Genomic DNA, 8,655 nt, shown 5'->3' with positions numbered 1-8,655 from the left:
AGCTTTTCTTCTAAGGAGCAAGCATCTTTCAATTTCATGGCTGCAGTCACCATCTGCAGTGATTTTGGAACCCAAGAAAATAAAGTTTCTCACCGTTTCCATTGTTTCCCCATCTATTTGCCATGAAGTAATGGGACCAAAAGCCATGATCTTAGTTTTTTGAATGTTGAGTTTTAAGCCAGCTTTTTCACTCTCCTCTTTCACTTTCATCAAGAGGCTCTTCAGTTCCTCTTCACCTTCTGCCATAAGGGTGGTGTCATCTGCGTATCTGAGGTTATTGATATTTCTCCCAGCAATCTTGATTCCACCGTGTGCTTCATCCAGCCCTACATTTCGCATGATATACTCTGCATGTAAGTTAAATAAGCAGGGTGACAATATACAGCCTTGACGTACTCCTTTCCCAATTTGGAACCAGTCTGTTGTTACATATCCGGTTCTAACTGTTGCTTCTTGACCTGCATACAGATTTCTCAGGAGGCAGGTCAGGTGGTCGGTCTGGTATTCCCATCTCTTGAAGAATTTTCCACAGTTTGTTGTGACCTACACACTCCAAGGCTTTGGTGTAATCAATAAAGCAGAAGTAGATGTTTTTCTGGAATTCTCTTGTTTTTTCTATGATCTGAAGCTGAAACTCCAATACTTTGGCCACCTGATGTGAAGAACTGACTCATTGGAAAAGACCCTGATGCTGGGAAAGATTGGAGGCAGGAGGAGAAGGGGACGACAGAAGATGAGATGGTTGGATGGCATCAGCGACTCGAGGGACATGAGTCTGAGCAAGCTCCAGGAGTTGGTGATGGACAGGGAGGCCTGGCGTGCTGCAGTCCATGAGGTCGCAAAGAGTCGGACAGGACGGAGGGACTGAACTGAACAGAACGGAGGCTGTAAATAGCGTTGCTCTCCACTCTGCCATCTGGTGGCCATAGTCAGCAATTGCAGCTTTCCCACAGCCACCTTCAAAGCCACGGGGATATCACTCTAGCTCTCCAGCCATGTCAGCAACTGTTTTCCCTCCTCCAAAAGAAGGCAAGGGCTCTTTCTGCTTAGTCTTGCATGCCAAAGAACTTAGGTGTATTTCCAGGGGAAGAGTCAGAATTTTTTAAACTGACACCATTCTGAGTCTTACCCAAAATAATTCCTCAGCCCAGCAGACACCCAGAGTCTAGGTTGGAGGCTTTGTCTTGCCTCCAGCCAAGCTCCGTCCTCTCCCAGGACATGTTTCCTGGAAAGTGCAGTGGCCTCTGTCCCTGTCTTTGTCCAGAGCCATTAATCCCAACAATCTCTCCATCTCTCCCTTAAAAGAATTGTGAGCTCTATCCACCCACCCCAGATGCCAAAGGCCGGAGACCACCTCTCTGAGACCATCCAATTTCTCAAGAAAAGACTACCATGGGACTTCCCTGGTGGTCCAGTGGTTACAATTTCATCTTCCAATGCAGGAGGTGTGGGTTCGATCCCCACCATCTTTAACCAGAAATACCTTCACATTTTATCATTTAGAATGCTTTCAGCTGCAGGTAACAGAAAAACTAACTCAGCTTGGACTATTTGATAAGGAAAGATATAATATAATCCTGTGTAAAAGGAAGGTAAGACTGAGGTAGGAGATAGACGGGCTCCTGGTTAGACATTTACAATCAACCCGTCTTCTTTTTGCATTTCTTAAGAGATAGGTGGGCTACAGTTGAGGAATTTACAACCAGCCCCCCATTTGCATTTATATTTGGAAGTAACAACAAAATCAGGGTAAACAGCCAGTCTTTGTCTCTTGTTAACACCTCAAGGGAATAATCATAGCAAGGACAAAGAGAAGGAAAAAACACTGAGTAAAAGATGAGGGAGACGCTACGCATGTGCAGAAAGGCCCTTGGAGCTAAAAGTCAAAGGATAATTCCAGCCCATAATGAGTCTTGCTCCTCCCAGAAGCCTTCACTTTGAGGTCCATCTTGGCTAAGGTGTGTGTGTGCACCACTGGCTCCTGTGGTCCAGTGGTTAGGACTCCCAGTCTGGGAACTAAGACCTTGCTTCCTGCTTGTGTCCAAAATCAAGATGGGCTCCAGAGTGAGCTTGATTTACAATAGTACTGCAGCTCCAGCCTCCCGAATCCCCTGGGGCTGCTGCTCTCATGGGAGAGAGGGGGAGGGGAGAGGGGGAGGGGGTTGTAGCGATTCCTAACTATACACCCACACCATGTATCCAAAGGATGACACCCAGTCATTCAATAGTGCCAAAGCCTCAAAGCAGCCAAAGTGGGGACTGCCCTGGTGGTCCAGTGGTTAAGACTCTGCTTTCCCAATGCAGGGGGCCCCGGTTCAACCCCTGGTCAGGGAACTAGATTCCACAAAACTCAACTAAGAGTTCAGATGCCTCAACTAAAGATCCGGAATGCTGCAACTAAGAACATCCCACATGTGGCAATGAAGATGGCGTGTGCCGAAACTAAGACCCAGCACAGCAAAAGGAAGGAAGGAAGAAAAGAAAGAAAAAGAACAAAAGAAAGAAATAATTAGCGAAAGTGGCAGCCAGCTCTACGAGGAAAATCTTAGCTCTGAAGGGGACAGGGTCAGCCTCACAAGCTAAGGCAGAGTGGGACGTATGTTTCCCAGGCCCCTGGAGAATGTCATTTAATGAGCTGCTCTCCTCAGATGAGGGCCATTTGGGAAGAAGCAGGATCCCAAAAGACCTCCATCCACTCGAGCAGATACAAGTAAGTGTTGGTGAGACAAGTCAACTACCAGACAGCCAGCTGATGGGAAAGAGTAACAGGACCTGGAGAGTAAGGCAGGATCCTTGGCCTCAATGACCCACATAACAGATCAGTCAGGTGCCCGGACAAGACCTTGCGGTGGGTAGATCCTACCACACTGAATACCACTGTCCTCCTCATTTAATAGAAGATGAAACTGAAACTCAGAGTAACTGGCTTGCCCGAGATCATAGAGCTGGAAACTTCATTTGCTGAGAGTAGCCCTGGAAATGGCTCATCCACATCTGAAAAAAAAGGAGGAAGGGGAGGGAGGAGGGGAGAAGAGGGCCACTGGAATTTAAGATGGAAAGAAACATTCTTATTTAGGGAATGTGTTGGCTTTAAGGTCGGGGGTCTGGGAGTCTGGGTCTCACAGAATCCCATATGTGGGGGACTTCCCAGGTGGTCCAGTGGCCAAGACTCTGCACTCCCAATGCAGGAGGCCCAGGTTCGATCCCTGGTCAGGGAACTAGATCCCACATGCCCCGACTAAGAGTTTGAATGCTGCAACTAAGATCTGGCACAGCCTAATAAGTAGCTAAATATTTTTTTAATGGAATACAATGTGTGGGGCACACTAGTTTCACAAGCCTGTTATTCCACTATAACTTGCAGCGCCCTAACTAAAGTTACTCACTAGGTCTTAGCTGCAGTTTTTGTGTCATGTTTGCTTCTTAAATCTGATTAACAGAACATTTCTCTTATCCCTTTTTTAATATATGGTGTCACTTGACCTAATTTATGTGTAGAAGCACTACACATTGGTTTCCAAACCCTACACGTTTGGTGAAGGAAATGGCTCCACTATTCTTGCCTGGGAAATCCCATGGGCAGAGGAGCCTGGTGGGCTATAGTCCACGGGGTGGAAAAGAGTCGGACAGGACTGAGCAACTTTCACTTCACACCCTACACGTAAGATACACACAATGTGTGCAAAAGACTCTCCCTTCAGGCTTGTAATGCCCTTTGTGTGGAAGATCAACGAGGGAAATCTTTATATTCTGCATAAAAACAAAATTGAATTTATATACTAAACTCATTTGCTGAAAAACTTAACTTGCTTTCAAGTAAAAAATGCATTTCTGACATGCAAAAAAAAAAAAGTATCCAGTGTGTGACCATGAGTGATGGCTGTTGCCTTCTGAGACTCAGTTCTTTCCCTGAAATTCAAGGAGACAAACATACCTCAGTGCACGCAAACAGTAAGTGCTGGAATCAGGACCCAACTCCACAATATCTGACCAACTACAGAAGATCTGACTCCTGAATCCTCTGGTCTGGGGAGGAGGTGGGGGATGGGGAACCCCAGGTGGAAGTGGGGTATGTAGCCAGCACAGAGGCTAGAAGTCATGTCCTGAAGAAAAGCTGGGTGAGATCAAGCCAAGCTCCAGGAGACTGGCTATAGTTAAGGGTGGGAACTAGGTGTGGAGTCAAAATGTGAATGTAGGGGCCTGAGAGCACCTAAAACCGAGGACCAGAGGTTCAGGCAAAGGGTTGCAGCCTGGAGGAACCTGGAGGCGATGTGAATTGAGAGCAGCTATTTACACAGCCCCAGCACACAGGCTGGCCAAGGGGAGCAGCCCACTCTACCCTACACAGGACACAGGACCCCTCAGCAAACCCAGCCAGTTCCATGCACCAAGGCTATGGGACCCTAGTCATGCTGGAAAGTGAGGAAACTCCCCTTGGGCTCCAAGACCTGGGAAGCACGCCTTCCTACCTTCATTCATTCCTTGGTCCGGCTGTTTTTAGGTCAGCCAGTACAGAAGCCTTTTGTTGGATGTGGAGGCATCAGAATGGTCCTCAAGAGTTCAGATGCCACGCTCCAAGGAAGGCAAAGAGGAAAGAATCACGGGGCCTGCAGCGGGTGTGGCGATGCCCAGCTGTGGCTCTGCATTCACTATTGTCCTGGGAACAACCCGGCAGGTGCAGGTTTGCAATGTGACATGAAACAGCGAGCGCCGTGCTCGCCCTGCTGGGGCTTTTGGAACCACATAATATGTTTGATTGAAAGACTCTTTCAGAAGCTTAATGTTTTTAACATTAAAGAATTAAATCAATAATGTCCCCATTTCAGCTTCTCTGTGATTATGTCCTTTGTGTCCTGTTTGCTATTTAGTCACAAGCTTTAGCTTTCTAAAAATCACAATCTATGTCATTTGTCAAAGAAAATCAAGAGAAGAGGGAAAGGGGACAAGAAAGGAATTACCCTCAGATGAATCCCTACTACGCGCCAGGCACTGTTCCAGTGGTATTATATCCATTGACTTAGGTCAGCCTCCTCGAAACCCCTAAAACAACATGCGGCTATAATCCTCATTTGATAAATTAGCAATCTGAAGCTCAGAGAGGAAAAGAGACTTCTCCAGTCTCTCCAAAGAGCAGAGCCTGGATTGGAACTTTCTGGTGTGTTGGATTCCAAACACATCCTCCTCCACGGTGTTCTTTACTAATTTCCTCCACTCAGCGCTCCCATCCAGCAATAGAACCACTTGGTGCCAAGGACCTTCCTCTGGCATGAGGCTCCCCTGTCTTCAGGCCTAGTTCACGGAGCTAATGTGAAAGATCTTCCTGTCTACCTGGCTGGGCCCCTCAGGTGATGCTGTGCTGTGCTGAGTTGCTCATAGAGCAACTCGGACACGCTCATAGAGTTGTGTCCGACTCTATGCGACCCCATGGACTGCAGCCCACCAGGTTCCTCTGTCCACGGGGATTCTCCAGGCAAGAATGCTGGAGTGGGTTGCAATGCCCTCCTCAAGGGCATCTTCCTGGCCCAGGAAACAAACTGGGGTCTCCCGCACTGCAGGCAGATTCTTTACCAGCGGAGCTACCAAGGAAGCCCCCAGGAGGTGATGTCAGATATCCTGAATAGTCCCTGGGATGGGAAGGGGAAGCCAGATTGCCTGTCTACAGAGGGTCAGGGAATTCACTTGAGAGGCAGAATTTTAAAGTTCAGGGTCCTCGATTTGGGACCAAGAGTGGGGTGAGTATGACAGGGTTTAAATCCTAGAAAGAAACAAGTGTGTCCTAGGACTGAGTGGCTAGTCATGCACTTGGAGGAAGCAGTCTCGGTTTCTAGGGGAAACTCTGCTTCTCTCTAGCTGGGAGACTTTGAGGAAGCTACTTTTCTGAGCCAGAATTTCATCAGTGAAATGAGACCAGTGCTACCTTCCATGAGAGCTGGAATGATTAAATCATAGGCTGCACAAGAGAGTTTCTGAGGGGGGTTCCTACACCGTGTGCACAGAAGGGCCACAGTTGCCATGCTCTATGCTGAGGCCACTGGTAGGCGTGAGCATGCACAGGAACAAAATGGTCAGGGTCCTGGGAGAGGTTTTCCTGTGTCCTGCTCGACAACGTATGCTTGACTCATGGTTCAGTTGTGTGGCCATGGATACTCAAACTTAAGATACAATAACAGGCACTTCCCTGGTGGTCCAGTGACTAAGATTCCCCACTCCCAAAGCAGGTGGCCCAGGTTCAATCCCTGGTTGGGGAACTAGACCCCACATGCCACAGCTAAGAGTTCAAGTGCCACCACTAAGACCTGGCACAGTCAGATAAAGTTTTTTTAAAAACTTGTAAAGATATAATAACAACTTAGATCAATTAACACAGAGTCGGACATGACTGAAGCGACTTAGCAGCAGCAGCAACAGCAGATCAATTAAATCAGCGTTCCTGAGGGTAGGATCCAGGCATAAGTAATTTTTTAAAGCTCCCCAGGTAATTGCCACATGCGTCCAAGGTTAAGCTGCCCCCTGAACACCCTCCCCCAGGATGCCTACCTGAAAGAAGCAGGCTCCTGAGCACACCCAGCTGAGCCCAGCCAGGCTCAGCGATGCACTCGTCTGCACTGATTGGGAAACCTAATTGCCTTAAGGTTCTGTGCAAAGCCAGCCGGGGCTTAATCATTCCACTCACATCAAAATATTTATTCCAAATAGTCATTACCACCTGGAAGGGGCTTGCAGGTAGCGAGGGCAGAGTGGGTAGGGGAGGCAGTGGGATTTGGCATGCTGTAAGGGAAGTGGGCCTGCTTGCAGGGGTTGCTTTCCCATCACCCACCGCTCAGCTATGTCTTGAGTTAAGTGTTTGCGCTTTAATGCTCCAAGGCCTGAGTCATCCGATTCTGCACAGCGCAGGTGCTGGGGCTTAGGAACATACGGTAGATGATTTGCATAAAGTGAGCGATTTGCATGGAGTGGAAAATTTGCATGCAGTAAATAGCTAAGGGGAGGATGAAATGATGCCTCAGAAATGGCCTAAAATAATGTGTTAATTTGTAGCCCCAGTGTGATCCGAATGCTTCTCAGAAAAGTGAACATCTACCTATAATGAGAGAGAGAGAGTTACCTAGTTCCTGGCAATCATGTCTTACCTCCAGAGAGTCTGATGGGACTAAGAATGAGGGGACAGGGGACATGTGAGACTTTGGGTGTCCCAGGGGCCAGGCATCTGACCCTTCCTTACCACCACCTGCTCTCGGCTCATTATTATCAACTGCATTTCGTTCAAGCCCAGATTCGACTCCAAAAAGGAGTTCCTCCACCTGACTGTGAGCTCACAGAGGGCAGAAGATGTATCCGACTCAGTGTCACACCCCAGCATCCAGTACAGGGCACAGCACTGCACCAGCTGGGAATGTTTGCAGCTGCAGTAATAGAAATCTCAACTAACAACAGCTTAAACCATAAGAACATTTGTTGTTGGAACTTCCCCAGTGGTTAAGAATCCACCTTGCAATGCAGGGGACATGGATTCAATCCCTAATTTGGGAACTAAGATCTCACACGCCGTGGAGCAACTTAAGCCCACATTGCAACTACTGAGCGCCTGTGCTCTGGAGCCCTTGGGCCACACTAGAGAGCCAAAGCACTGCAGCAAAAGATACAGCATGGTACAACGAAGATCTCACGTACGGCAGCTAAGACCCAACACAGCCAAATAAATAAGTACTTTTTTTAAAGAAAAGAACATTCGTTGTACTTAAGAATTTCACAAGTAGATTGAGGGAGAGACAACTCAACAGTCGTGACAAGAACCTAAGCTCTTGGAATCCTCCCATCTGCCATCCTCCAGCCTTTTGTCCTGTCACTCAGATTTGAGGACTGATTTGTTACAGCAGCATAACCTAGCCTATTGTGATTAGTATAGCTGTAGATGCAGATTCTCATAGGATCTTGAGCAAAGAAACTGGAACCCTTTCTAATATCAATAAGTCTAAAGTCCTAGAAGATTCAGGTTTTGATATGCTTTGCAGTCTCCACAGTGCTCAGCAGAGTTCATTTTAATTCTATTTCCACCAGTAATTGTGCAAATTTTAGCCTCCCTGTATTTCTGTTTCCCTATATACTGGAAATTATAACAGTGCCTGCTTCACAGGATTGCTGTGAGGACTAAAGAGATAAGACCTAGCAACTTTATTTTTATTTTGGAAAAGGAAATGGCAACCCACTCCAGTATTCTTGCCTGGAAAATCCTATGGACGGAGGAGCCTGGCAGGCTACAGTCCATGGGGTCGCAAAGAGTCGGACACGACTGAAGTGACTCAACTTTCACTTCAACTTTATTTTTAGGAAATTATTCTACAGATAAACTCATACCTGTATGCACAGGAATACATAGGAAGTTTTTCACTGCCTTGTTTTCTGTAAGAAGAAAGGACTGTGAACAACCTAAATACCTCTTCAAAGGAAAATGGTTAATAAGTTATGACACATCCACAAAATGGAATACCGTGAAGCTTTAAAAATAAATAAAATAGATCTCCTTGGTCTAAAATGAAAAAAACTGCTGAGATATAGTGTTACATGTAAAAATCAAGGAGCCATACAAAATACATGAAATGCAATCGTTTGTTCTTATCTAAAGGACATGCCCATATATAGTGGTTCATGAATTTT

General features: G+C 46.8%; 1 non-coding gene across 1 annotated transcript; it reads left to right on the top strand.

The window, feature by feature from the left end:
* The first annotated feature begins 3,145 nt into the window (after window positions 1-3,145).
* Window positions 3,146-3,218, top strand: TRNAG-CCC (transfer RNA glycine (anticodon CCC)). The gene has a single exon. It is a non-coding gene; the product is annotated as a tRNA-Gly (tRNA).
* Window positions 3,219-8,655: the final 5,437 nt, after the last annotated feature.

Source organism: Giraffa tippelskirchi, chromosome 13 (genome assembly GCF_054371585.1).
Source record: "Giraffa tippelskirchi isolate mGirTip1 chromosome 13, T2T-mGirTip1v1.2.pri, whole genome shotgun sequence".
In the NCBI taxonomy this organism is placed as follows: Eukaryota; Metazoa; Chordata; class Mammalia; order Artiodactyla; family Giraffidae; genus Giraffa; species Giraffa tippelskirchi.
This window is presented reverse-complemented; position numbering and strand designations above follow the sequence as displayed.